The following is a 14,814-nucleotide window of genomic DNA, read 5'->3' on the forward strand; positions in this document are numbered from 1 at the left end:
CTAATAAGATTTAAGCACTGTTTCCCGTCAGGGTATGTTACATGGGTGAATGTAATATTATCAAATACTGAGATTTTAAATCAATTCCTTAAAAAGAAGACAGTCACATTACATAAAAAAACCTCAAGTATCCTATTTCCTATTTTTCTTGCCTCTCTATCCTCCCCAACTTCTCAAAGTTGTTTATTTCCCTGTTGTCTCAGTTCCTCCCACATTCACCCCCATCCCCCCCTCCCTTCCATGCCTCTGGTTTTTGTGACTCTAACCAAGAGATAATGGAGCTCTTATCCTTGTACTTCCCAAGTTTTGAAAATAGTTCAAGTGCAGTTTGGAAGCTCTCCATACTTCAGCAGCTTTGATTTTTTTTTTTTTTTTGGTGTTGGATGGTGGTTACCAAGAATTGAACCCAGTGGTGCTTAACCACTGAACAAAATCCTCAGCCCTTTTTGAGACACAGTCTTGCTAAGTTGCTTAGGACCTTACTAAATTGCTGAGGTTGTCCTTGAACCTTCAATCCATCTGCCTCTGCCTCTTGAGATACTGAGACTATAGGTGTGTGCCACCTCATCAGGCTACATCAGCAGCTTTGAGGTATCTGCCACAAAAACAATATTAATAACTAATCTTGATATTTTACCATGGTCTTAGTGCAGTTTACATGTGTGACCTCATTTAATCCTCACATCAACTCTGAGAAAGGTGTTTTTATTCCCATTTTAAGGCAAGAAAAATGAAGCCCCAAAAGCTGAGTATCTTACCCACCTATACTACAGTGTGGGGAGTGGGAAGAGCCCGTCTGTAGTCATTTTTTTTCTCCATTAAAGATCACTGGTTTCCCAGACAGATCCTCATGACTAACAAGCGTCATTATACTAAGAAATACGCAGTTCCAAGGAGAACTGTCTAACTATGAATTTATGAATCTCACTTATGATTCTCAGAGAATTTACCTATTAAGATAACTTTAAAATGTTATGAGTAAACATTTGTGGAAAAGGGGAGAATCTTGTAAGAAACTTTCTCCCCTTCTCTTTTCTTCCTGAATTTTGACTAGTCCAGAAAAGTTTTTAAAAGCCTATTTTAAAGTACAAATGAAGGTTAAGATGGTAAGTCTTTTATATCTTACAATTATTTTATAACTATTTTCACTAGTATTTCCTTAAAAAAAATTTATAGTGGTAGGTAGAAAGAATGCCTTTATTTTACTTGTTTATTTTGATGTGGTGCTGAGGATGGAACCCAGTGCCACACACTGCTACTGAGCTAAAGCCCCAGCCCCTAATATTTTCTTTTTCCTAAGAAACAAAAATAGTCTTTAGGGCTGGAGATGTAGTTCAATGGTAGAGTTCTTGCCTAGCATGAATGAGGTCCTGGGTCTGACCTCCAGCACCAAAATACACGTGCATATCTATAGTCTTTAAAAATATTTAAAACTTTTACCACTGTCAGTAGGAAAATATTGGTGGAATGATCCTCAAAGGAGGAACAGAGACTTCCTGGAAGACTCTTATTCAAATTAAAAGCATGATTTGTAAAACAGCAAATTTGTTATAACACTGATTAAAAAATGCGACCTAAAATATCAGCTCTGTAGGAGTGCTTGAATCACATCATGTTCTTTGAAAAATACTCCTGCATCTTCATAATATTATCTGTAGCAATCCTTTCTAAAGACTATTCTAGCAATAAATGCTGAAAACTATCCAAATACCTTGATTAAATATCCAATACAGTTGCCCGATGTTAGCAAAACTGAGAAATAGAATATTATATATCTTTCCAGCCCTCACTTGCTTTAAGGATGCCAAAACTCAATTCTCAGCCACATTGCAATCTTATGTTCATGCATTTTTAAATAATCAATGCTCTATTGTTACTATATGTAATAACTAAAAACTATTATAAGGTCTGTTCTAGACACTGTGCTGTATTTATATGCCTTATTCCTTTAATCTTCAGAATAATAATTATAAAATAAATAGTAGTACTACTTCTGTACTTTTACCAGATAGGCAAACAGAGGTTAATACCTTTCCCAAATTCACCTTGACTAAAATCTAGGCAGTCTGTTTTTGTAGCCTGGGCACCCAATCTCAAGGGACATAGTCTTTCATCCTTATGTTGCTGCATATGTAGCAAAATAAAATTATTATTTTGTTCTTAACACTTTGGAGATATTAGAGACAACTGTCACATAAAAGTAAATAAGAGACTTTTTAGTGTACTTGTAATATATAATGCATTTTGAAAACAAAACAAATAAAGGTGGTTCATGTGAAGAAAAGGGCAAATCCTCTGAGGATGGAATGCTAAGTATAACATTGCAGGTCTGGGCTCTTGCTAAAGTTAGAACATCAAAGATAAAAATAGAAATATACACTCCCTATTTTGCTACCTCAAACTTACTTTGAACAGTGAGCCTCTTGATTTTTAACATCTAGTCCTTTTTTCTTACATTATCCTCTTTAAACAAACCAACAAAAACTAATCTTTAAAAGAAAAACAGATTTATTGAGATATAATTTATAAGCCATTCAATTCGCCCATCTAAAGGGTACTATTCATAGTTTGTAGTATATTCACAGAGTTGCATAATGATCACAACTATCTAACTTTAGAACATTTTTATCATCCCCAAAAGAAATCCATACTCATTAGCAGTCACTTTTTATTCCCTCCATCCCCAGCCCTAGGCAACCACTAATGTACTTTCTTTCTCATATATTTAGCTATTCTGCACATTTCATATAAATAGAAGCATACAATGTGTGGTCTTCTACTGCTGACTTCTTTCACTTGCCATAATGTTTTCAAGATTCATGCATGGTGTAGTGTGAATCAATATTGCATTCTTTCTCAAAGCTGAGTAATATTCTATTGTATGAGTAAACTACATTTTGGAAATTTGGATATTTACATTTGGGCTATCATGAATAATACTGTTATAAATATTTGCTTATAGGTTTTTTGTGGGTATGTGTTCACTTCTCTTGGATCTATGTTGAGAATGGAATTGCTGGTTCATGAGATAATGCCAAACTCCATTATTAACATGTTGAGGAACTGGCCAACTGTTTTCCAAAAAGGCTGCACCATTTAACAATTCCATCAACAATTATGAGGGTTCCAATTTCTTCATATCCTTACCAACACTTATTATTGTCTGTGTTTTTGATTATAGCCATCCTGGTGGGTGTAAAGTCATATCTCATTGTGTTTTGGATTTTCACTTCCCTAATAGTAATGATGGAACATCTTTTCACCTGCTTATTGGTCCTTTTTACATATTCTTTGGAGAAATGTATATTCAGATTCTTTACCTTTTTAAAACTGTTATATTTTTTACTATTATGTTGTAAGAGCTCTTTGTATATTCTAGATGCATATCCTTATAATATATGATTTGCAAGTATTTTCTCCCATTCTATGGGGTGAATTTTTACTTTTTCTTTCCTTGTTTTTTTTTAAGTCAGACTCTCTTTTATTTAAAAAATTATTCACAAAACACCCATTTATAGATTTGCTTTGTCATAAAGCTGAAAGTGGTGTTTGAAATTCTATTCTTACATTTAAAATAATATAGAATGCTTTGTTAATTTGCATGTCATCCTCACACAGGACCATGCTAATCTCTGTATTGTTCCAGTTTTAATGTATGTCCTGCTAAAGTGAACACTGACTTTTTACCTTTGCAGCATAAAAGTTTCAAATTTGATGTGATTTCTTTTTTTGTTCTTGTTTTTGTATTTTGCAATACTAGGATTAAACCCAGGGTTGCTCACTGAGCTATGTTCCCAGCCCCCTTTTTATTTTTTATTCTGAGATGGGGTCCTGTTAAGCTGTCCAGGATGGCTTTGAACTTGGGATCCTCCCATCTCTACTTCCCAAATCACTGGAATTAGGGCCACGGTGCTCTACTTAATTTGTTGTGATCTTTGTGATGAAGTTCAGTTTCTCTGTTTTTCTTTTGTCACTTGTGCTTCTGTTGTTATATCTAACAAGACTTTGTCTAACTCATGTTTACAAAGATTTAATTGTTTTCTTTTAAAAGTTTTATATGCTTTTTTTTTTAATGGTCTTAAGTTTTACAGTTAGGCCTATAATCAATTTTAAATGAATTTTTGTGTTAGTGTATTTTCCTCCTCTGTAATTTAAATTTTGAGTTTGTCAAATCCAAAAGAAATACTTAAGAGTAAAAAAGAAAAGATAGTTATTATTCATTTTATTCTTTTTTTTAAAAACATTTTAATTTGGATATTACATATATGTCAAGTTTTTAAGTTTAAATATATCCAAAGATGTTCTATGTGTATCTGTATAAACCATTATGAAAATAGATAATATATTTCACACTACTATTTATTCATTCTAATAGTAATTTGAAAAGCCATTATTTGAAAGCCATTATTATTGTTTAATGGTTATTTAATTCAACAATGTTGAGCATTGTTCTGGGCACTGCAGATTCTGTTTTTAACAAACCAAGCAAGGCACCTGTTTTCATGGAGATTACATGCTGGTTGAGAGAAACAAGATGTAAACAAGTAAATACTTCAACAGAATAATTTTCAGAGAGTAGTAAGTACTATTGGGGTGTAATGTGAAGAGTGGACAACATTTTTGGATATTTTGGTGAGAAAGCCCACTGAGCTGAGGCCTGAATCTGGAGAAGAAACCCATCTTTGCAAAGATTTAAAGAAAAAGCAGAGAAAAACAAACAAAAACAGCAAGCAGGAAAGCATGACGTAGGAAGGAGTTTATAGGTTCCAAGACACAAAACAAAAACAAAAATCTCTTCATGTCTCTAGCCAAGTGACAGTAAGCTTGGGGAGGTGAGCTGGGGAACACAAAGGTACTTAAATCTGTGTGTGCTTTCAAGTTGCTTCCGGTTTTTCTATTAAAGAAGATCCTTCAGCTAACATGGTAATCAAGTTGAAAATTTAAACCAAAATAAAAAAAGAAAGAAAGAAAAGAAAAGAAAATTTAAACCAAGAAACTATTCGGTAACCAAAATTTTCATGCATTATTCTAAAAGAAGCCAGATCAACTACATTCTTAAAGCTCTAAGCTAATATCTTAGGTTTGCTTTTTTTTTTTTTTTTTTTTTTTTTAAACTAAGAGTTCCCTTTTTGTACTTTGCTCTTAGCTTCTGTGAAGTGAATTAGAGGTAATAATACGAAACAAAAATTGCTGGCAGAAGCTGTCTTTATGGTGATTTTATATGCAAAACATGCCCAGATGATGTCCTGAAAACTGAAAAGTTGAGAGAAATAATTATAAGCACAATTGTCATAGCCATTATCTCCATAGCTCTGACTAATCTTCAGAAGCTTCTGCTCTTGATTACTGGCCAGAATCTCTTAGGTTTCTGCTGCTTCCTGAGGAAACAACTGGTAAGGGTAGAGAAGATGGAGCCTCTATGGTAGACATTCATCGTGGAAACTTTGGAGCAGATTGTGTGCATGCAGAGATCTCAGGTCAAGCAGAGATACAGGAGTGAGGGTTACAAGGGTTCACTGCCCACCATCATCCCAGGCAATTTCTCCTTTTGAGTCCATCTGTGTAGAAACTGGGTTTTATACACTTTAACTAGAGGTCTCCTACTTCCTAGAACTTGCATGCCAAATTTGAGCATATTTCCAGGATAGAAATTATCCTCAGAAGAATCTAACAGCAATTGTACAGAAAAATAAAGTAGATTAGTGTTTGCCTGGTGCTGTGGAGGGAAAATGAGGAAGAATGACCAGTGATTGCTAATAGGGGCTTCTTTTTGGAACAAAGAGAATGTTCTAAAATCAGATTGTAGTGTTGGTTGTACAACTCCTTGAGTACATTAAAAAACATTGAATTGTAAACTCTAAATGGGTGAATTGTAGGAATATGAATTCTATCTTAATGAAAGTTTTTTTAGAAAACAAAAAGTATCTGGTATATTTAAAAGACTAAGAACTACCTGCTCTTCAGCATGAATTTCCCACCATGTCATTTTCTTTCTTTTTTTTTTTTTTACATTTTCAATGTTATTTTTATTAGAGTTTATAGTTTACATAGTAGTTGAGTTCATCCCAACAAAATCATACATGCATGAAATTCCAGTTGAGTTCTTGATTCCCTCTTTTCCATCCTGTCCTACCCCTCCTCCTCTATTCTCCCCTCCTATTCTCCTGGACTTCCTTTCACCTGTCTATTTATTTACATTTGATTGATTCTTTTTACTTATACATAAAGGTGCAATTCCCTGTGGTATATTTATATATGCATATAACAGGAATTTTAAAGAATTCATTCTTCACTGCCTCCAAGTCTTATTTTCTAATCTCGGAATATTTATAGTTACCTCATACTGAGTACTTATTATGGGCCAGACACAATATTAGGCACTTTATATATAATTAATCATAACAAACTATGAAGGAGCATATTATCCACCCTAAACATGGCTAGATTTGAATTCAGTTGCAAGGAGCTCCAAAAACTTTTGTTCTTTCAACCATGCTACAGTACAATAGTACCCCCATCCATAGTTAGCCTCTGAAGTTTCATTTCTGTGGTTTCAGTTACTCTCCATTAACTGCAGTCTGAAAATATTAAGTGAAAAATTCTGGAAATAAACAATGCATAAATTTAAAATTGCACAGTTTTGAGTAGTGTGATGAAATCTGATGCTTTCCTGCTCTATCCCATCCAGGATACGAATCATGTCCAGCATATCCACACTATCCATGCTACCTGCCCATTAGTCCTTAGCAGTCATTTGACCTATCAGGTTGTCACAGTATCGCAATACTCACACATAGGGTTTAGTATTATCCACAGTTTCAGGCATTCACTGGGATCTTGAACGGTATCCCCTGTGGATAAGTGTGTGTGTGTGTGTGTGTGTGTATATATATATATATATATATATATATATATATATATATATATACTTCTGAAACTTCCAACAGAATAGCTACAAAGATATAACTTTTGAAGACAATGTAGGGTATTATTTCCCTTCCATGCCAGTCTAATAAATCATTACTTTCCAATAATTCTTCTTCCTGTTATTTCCCAAATGTCTGTCTTCTCTTCATCCCTGTGACCAGCACTCCAATACAGGACTTCATTTCTCACCAGGAATATTACTGTAACTAGAGCCCTCGTGTCAGATCTCATTTGATATGGATTATTTGATCATATTATTCCTTTAGGTAAAGTCTTTCATGGTTTTCCATTACATTTAAGGACAAAACCCAAAAATCCTTTGCAAAGCCCTGAATGCCTACAACAAGCTGGTGCCTTTTTCTTTCCAGCCTCCTCATCCTCATCCTCTTCCTACCCCTGCCTCTTGCATCCTAATCCTCAAATCATCAGGATGTTCACTCTACCCCTTTCTTCTTCTGCATGTGCCCAGTGCACGTTCTCATGCCCCAGGCCCTTTACGTGTCTGACAACACATTCTGTTCTAGTACTTTAATGTGGCAAATTCCTTTTCAGTCAGCAGGTCTCACCTTGGCTTCTTGTGAGAAGCCTGCCCAGTGCTCTGAAATTACTTCCTTCTACCTCAGTCATATTACTTATCACACTACAATGCCATGTTTGTTTCTCTATTTATCTCTAGTAGTTTGTAAATATTTGCAGTGGGGGTATTTTGTTTAGCTATTATACCCTCCATACCTAGTGCTTAGCACATAAAAATATCTATTGAAGGAATGAAGTTTCTCTATATTCTAGCTGGATTAGATTATAAATCCTTTTGTTTCCAGTGCTTAGTATGCATCTTTTTCCTAAATATCTCTTCAGTTTTACCTTGTTCTTACTGAGCATTTACTATGTGCCAAGCACTATGTTAAGTATTTCATATGAATTAACCAATTTGAAACTCATAATAACTATTTCAGGTCAGTGTTATCATTAACCCATTTTACATATGAGACCCAAGTCACAGAAATGTTAAATAACAAGTTGTATAACATTGAGGAGGTAATTGGCAAAGCTACGGTTCAAATAAAGCAATTTGGTTTCTGCACTCTTGGTACTGTGCCATACTACCTGTGTGTCTGTGAGTGCTTGCCAAATGAAGGAATGAATAAATAGGATCTTCCCAATGTCTGTGGGTATAGAACTGTAAGCCTATTTAAGGAGGGAGGTAGAAGACACACTCCAATCTGTAATGTACTTAATATCTCATAGGAGTAATGTCGTAGATTTCACTGGAATAACTGATATACTATGGATCCTACTATGGAGGTGGCAGCTGCAGAGGCTGAACTTGACTTGCCCATGGCGCAATGGAATAAAGACTCTCAAACCATCACCCTACTCTACAAGCATGTGGCTTAGGGAGCATATTTCTTAATGTGTCCAAGCTTTAGTTTCCTTTTCTATTTTATAGGAATGTAATTGTTAGGAATCTCTTAGGACTATGCATATTCAGTCAGTTAACAAATCAAAGTTTGCAGATTAGTGCTCCAAAAAGGAAAAATAAGCAGGAAAATGTTCCCCCCCCCCCTTGGGGAGATGCAGTAGAGCCAAGAGATCCTGTCAGGGTTTTGAGAAAAGCTGCCATTACCCTTTCCAAATAAATATGAGGAGGGAGGAGAACGGTCCAAGTGTAAGCTAGTTCTGCTATTTCTTAGCAAATTGGGGAAATCAGTTAGGAAACACTAAAAGGAAATGTTAGAGACAAACACACAAGCAACCACCTTAAGGATTCTCCACAGCTCATTAAGAGGTACCAGACCATATACTTACAGTTAGAAAACACCTCTCTTTTGAAGAATTTAAGCAGATTTAAAATTGGAACCTTTCTAGCCCAAGGACATTCCAAATTCTATGAACAATTTTTAATCTTTCTTCCTTTCCCTCAATCATTGTTTTCCTGTCTTTCACCTCTGGCTATAAACTTTCCCCTACAAACTTTTTTTTTTACTGTGCTAGGAAAATCCTTGAGTTCTGTTGTTTATTTTGATAGGAAACAGCTAAAAATGAAAGTAAATGAAAACAGAAATACTCATTCCCACAGGGGCTGGGGATAGAGCTCAGTTGGTAGAGTGCTTGCCTTGCATGCACATGCATAAGGCCCTGGGTTCAATCCCCAGCACCACAAAAAAAAAAAAAAAAAAAAAGGAAAGAAATACTCAGTCCCCTTGGCTGCATTCCAAGAAAGATGCCAAATGTCAGAGGTCTTGCTGAAAGCTATCCCTGATCTTCTAGCCAGCAACAATCTAAACATTGGATGGCTTTAGGAACTCTTCCCAGCAAAGTTCTATAAGCAGAACTGATGGTAAAATATTAGAGTCTTAAGCTTCCAAATCATTCACTAATGAGCCTCGGGTCATAGGTCACATGCAATGGATTCAGAAATGTGACTGTTCATTTCTCTGGGAAATGAACATATAGCACAATGGGGAAATACAGATCCTGGTCCCACCACCTTGGTGACTTTGCAGTAATTGCTTATACTCACCAAACTACTATTGTCTCTAATATTAGGAATAAAAAGTCCTCACCTCACAAGGTTGTGGTAACAATGAAAAGTTCTTTGGCTGAGGGTGTAGCTTAGTGTTAGAACACTTTCCTGGCATGTACAAAACCCTGGGTCTCCTAGTATGCACAAAGCCCTGGGTTTCATTCCCAGCATGAAAAGAAAAAAAAAAGAAAAGAAAAAGAGGAAGTTCCTGACACATTGAAAATACCTACTCAGTAAATGTTAGTTACCACTAGTACTAGTCCTGACAGCCCTGAATATCTATAGGCAGAAACCAATACCTTGTTTTGTGGTTTCTAGTACAGAGTTTCTGGACATACCACCCTTAGATTGTTTCCATTGTGTCTACAACAGTCAGTTACCCAAGAAAATCTGGGCAAGTTTAATAACTCAACCATGAGTTTCCAAGGCAAAGTAAAAGTGACTCCCTAAAAGGAAATGATTTGAATAGAAGACAAATGATACACTTATTAATAAGAGTACCTATCACCTTCTGAACACCTAATACATCATCCCACTGAATCATCACACAGCAGTTATGGGACATCATTAATCCTATTTTATTAATAAAGAAACTGGGGTTCTTAGGTCCTTATGTATATAATAAGTGGTGGAGCTGGGATTTATTCCTGGGCTATCAAACTCCAAACCTTCTTCTCTTTGCAGTCTTAGAGCTGAAATTTTCAAAATTTAGCAAGGTAGCCTAGAAAAACTCAATATTTTTCTTAACATGGCCCTGGGGCAAATGCTCAAAAAGCAATTCCTCTCAGTACCCTCTGACCTCACCTGGTGATCAAGAGTCCTTGTTAAGCACACTTATCATAGGTACATGCTTGGTTTGAAGAGATTCTGAGAGAGACTTATTTTTAATTATATTAGAAGGAACCCAAAAGACAGAGATAATACCTTGCGTCTGTCTTATCTACCCACACATGGTGATGAGTGCTTGCTAATGGGGCAGAGCTTGCAAAGAACTCCAAGAGGGACACAGTTCCAATCAAAGCAATCATGTGCCCCAAATACTCCTGTGGCAGAAACTATTTTCCAAAGATAAACACAGTAATAGTCATCCCACATGTTCTGTTGCAATGTGATCTTGCAATTCCCCCATCAGGAGGTGGAGTCTATAAGTGAGGTAATACACAGGTTTGTTGGTTCAATTTAGCCATACCACATGTGTATGTATTTCAGAACAATATATTATTATACATAATAAATGCATTTACATTTTGTTACCTGAAGAAAAGAGGTGGAGTCTGTTTTTCTTATCCTTGAATCTGGGCTGGTCTTCACGACTTATTTGATCCATAGAATTTGTTGCAAGTGAGGTTAGGGGTCTTCTGAGGTGAGGTCAGGCACAACACATCAGCTCTTGCTTTGGACTCTTGGACCATTCACTCTTGAGAGATTCTTTCTGTGAAGCCCAAGTCACACGTACATAAACCATATGAGGGAACTCCAGGTGACAACCACAGTGGAGCTCCCATTCCACAACCAGGTTCAGCTTCCAGCCTAGTGAGTTGCATTTTCTAAAAAGTGAAGAAGATTCTACAAACTACATCCAAGACTTGAATATGCATCCTGGGCTGAGATCTTAGAGCAGCATGCTAAAGAGGAAGAATTGACCACTCCACTAGGATCTTACATTGATTTGGTAAGAATAAATCATAGTAGACATAGGGATTGGCACAAAATGCATATTCAAGAAATACCTCCTCTATCAGTTAATCATATTTCTTTTTTTTTAATGGAGTTACCACAAATTTCATAAGGAATAACAAAACATTCCATTAGTTCCACAAAGGAAAGAAAAAGAGGTCAGTCACAAGATAGGAGAGTTGGGAGATTTTTATTTAATTGACAACTCTCAGTACAAATACTTGGTAAAAGTCAGAAGGAATAGGCCACTCAGCCAAACTTCTTGTTGTGTATACATTTGAGCAGAGGATTGATCCCACAGACTTTAACATTTTTGCTAAATGCCACTTTAGCATTTTCCTGGGTAGGATCCGTGCATCAGTTCTGTGGGAATGTTCTGATTATCTGTTGTTGCATAACAAACTACCCCCAAATTTAGTGAATTACCTAGCACAGTGGAGTGAAAAAATGGATTTTAGTGATATTGCTTTGTGATTTGCTAGCAGAAAAACTTTGGGCAAGTTACATAACCTCTATCAACCACAACCCATTCCACACAGGCATGATGTAGTTAAACAGAAACCCCGAGGTCAATTGGCTGTGTTCAGTCCCCAGAGAACCAAGGCAGGTGGTTCCTCTGCCAGGGAGACAATTGCAGTAAGAGGCAGGAAGCAACCAAAAGGGAAAAGATCTTTGAATAAGTGGAGAGTTTTCCAGGCAGCAACTGGCCCAGGGGATGGCCTTTTTTCCAACAGACTGTAGACACAGAGATCCTAACAGCTCATCCTTCCCCGATGGGTTGGAAAAGAGTCACTGACTTTAGATCCTTGGGAGGGATTTTGACTTTGAGGGAGAGTCATGGCTCCCAATATATGTGGGTCTGTTTTTTTTTGTTTGTTTGTTTGTTTTGTTTTAAGAGAGAGACAATTTTTAATATTTATTTTTTTAGTTTTCGGCGGACACAACATCTTTGTTTGTATGTGGTGCTGAGGATTGAACCCAGGCCGCACGCATGCCAGGCGAGCGCGCTACCGCTTGAGCCACATCCCCAGCCCATGGTTCTGTTTTGTTACTATTAGGTCCAGAAACAAAACATAAGGTAATATAAATCTCAGTAATAGAAAATAGGTAGCATAGGGAAAGCACATGATTGAAGGTCCCAACTTGAGCTTCAGAGATATACAGTGTGCAGTTGGCAGATCAGCATTAAAATATGAAAGCAAAATATGCAGGGACAGCCTGGAGGCTGGACCAGAGCTGCAGGAGAGCTTGTGACCTGGTCCTCCTGTTGAAAGCCCTCCTGAGTATGAGTAGACACTTTTTGTGTTTGTTTGTTTGTTTTTGGACCAAGAATTGAACTCAAGGGCACTTAACCATTGAGCCACATCCCTAGTCCTTTTTATTTATTTTGAGACAGAGTGTTGCTAAATTGCTTAGGGCCTCACTAAGTTGCTGAGACTGGCCTTCAACTTGCAATTCTCCTGCTTCAGCCTCAGCTGGGGATTACTGGCTTGTGCCACCTTGCCTGGTATGGCAGATGAAAAACCAGCCCCTACCTCAGAGCAAAGCCTGTCCAAGGAAGGGGGCGTGACCCTTGTCCTTGGAAAGACCCGCAGAGCACTCCTAGGCACATACCCTTGTTTATCTACAAATAACAGGAGAGATCTGCTGAGCCAGGTGTCCCTGACTCAGTCAGGCTAGGTGGGGACCCATAGCAACCCCCTAGCAGCCACCAATCAGCATGAGACCAGGAAAATACCTGGGATGCCAGATGACCCTCCCAGTAGTTTATGGTGGTTGATAACATGTTGGGAAACCATGTAGTTCAGCACTACTCCCCTCATGGCTTAAACCAATCAGTTCAAATGAATCCCCCTCTTGTAGTAACCAATCACCCTTACCCAACTTGTTCCCACCAGTGAATGTGCTAATCATGTTTTAGAGTTGTTTTATGATTTTCCCGCGGTGTGTGATGATTTGCTAAGAGATGCTATGATGTATGTGAAGTCCCTGCCTTCCCCAAAGAGTGTATAAAACTGCTGCAAACCCTGGGCTTGGGGCCTCTCAGCGTTACCAGTTGCTGTGTGAGTGGGGAGGACCGAGCTAGCTTACAATAAACACGTCTTTGCTGCTTACATCGATCTTGGTCTCTGGTGGTCTTTTGGGGGTTCCTAATTTGAGCATAACATAGACTTTTGACATTAGCCCCAAATGAGGTTATATGTTTGCCTGTCCTTGAGATATATTGAAAGAAGGCTATGTTCATCATGCAATTTGAAACTTGTGTTTCACTGTAATTCTAACCACTTGGGTGGCTGAAGCAGGAGGATTGCAAGTTTGAATTCAAACTCAGCAATTTAGCAAGGCCCTAAGCAACTTAGGGAGATCCCCTTTGAAAAGAAAAAATAAAAAGGCCTGGAGCTATAGCTCAGAGGTAAAGCACTCCCAGTAGCAAAAACAAAACAAAACAAAACAAGCAAACAAACTTGTTTGTGTTCCACTACTGGAACTACCACCTGCAATGTGTTAGCAATTAATATTTTTAAAAATATTAATATGTTTAATAGATCAATCTCTAATAAATTTGTATATAAACACATATGTTGCTTTTATTTTATGTTAACAAAACTGTAAACCAAAATGTAACCACTACCACAATTTGTAACCCTATTTTTAGCACTAGTATTTACTAGTCAGTGTAGATAGATTCTCAAAACCCATTCTTGGGGCTGGGAATATGGCTCAATGGTAAAGCACTTGCCTAGCATGTGCAAGACTTGAGTTCAATCCTCACCACCAAAACAAACAAAACAACCCAAAACCCGTACTTGACCTGGGCTTCTATCAGGCTCTGAGAGAAGGTAGATGAAAGCTAGGCTCAAAATCAAGAGAGTAAAAATAAATGATTGAAGACAAGACATCACAGGTGCCAGTCCCTGGTTGAATTTCTCCAGAATCAGAGATGGGATGTGAAGATGCTAGCAGCATTTGTGTGTTTGGAGGCTCCTACCCTGTGAACCTCAGTTTTCAACTTTTTAAGGGGAAAATGTTAGACTTTATCATCTGTTTTCCTACTTTAACATTTTTATGTATTTTATATCTATATATCTATCTATATATATATCCATAATATATTTATATCTGTATCTATCTATCTATATCTATCTATCTATCTATCTATCTATCTATCTATCTATATATATTTTTTTTTTTAAAATAACTTAAAGTGAGAGAAAGGTTGTCCCCAATTCCTCATCCCAAACCTTGGAGGGCAGAGTTTCATAGATTGTTTTTCAGATTAAAGAAAGATAATATAGGCATATGAAGTATATAACACCCCAATGTAGTACAGAGAAGACCCACAATCATAATCAAACCTTATTTCAGTGGTGAAACACATGAAAATTCATGCTAAGTGGGAAATAATCGCTATACATAGCCATGTACCACATGAGCTCAGTTCAGGTTTTGCTACTAAGTAAATTCAGGTCACGTTAGGTCTTGCCCCAGACTGAGTTAAAACAAAATGAGAATCACCAACCAACTTTCAGTTTTTAGAACTTTTCAAAGATTCCTGAGTTATGCAGTTAACTCCTGCCTTCTATTAAATGAAATTTGTTCTTAAGTTGTTGGTGTTAGTTTGCCTTGCTGTTGCAAGTTTTTCTGATCATTTTTTTTCATCCATATTAAGCTTCAAGGTAAGA

General features: G+C 36.9%; 1 pseudogene; it reads right to left on the bottom strand.

The window, feature by feature from the left end:
* Positions 1 to 3,573: 3,573 nt before the first annotated feature.
* LOC114103771 (U6 spliceosomal RNA) lies at positions 3,574 to 3,674 on the bottom strand (annotated as a pseudogene).
* Between the last annotated feature and the right edge of the window lie 11,140 nt (positions 3,675 to 14,814).

This window comes from Marmota flaviventris, chromosome 10 (genome assembly GCF_047511675.1).
Source record: "Marmota flaviventris isolate mMarFla1 chromosome 10, mMarFla1.hap1, whole genome shotgun sequence".
In the NCBI taxonomy this organism is placed as follows: Eukaryota; Metazoa; Chordata; class Mammalia; order Rodentia; family Sciuridae; genus Marmota; species Marmota flaviventris.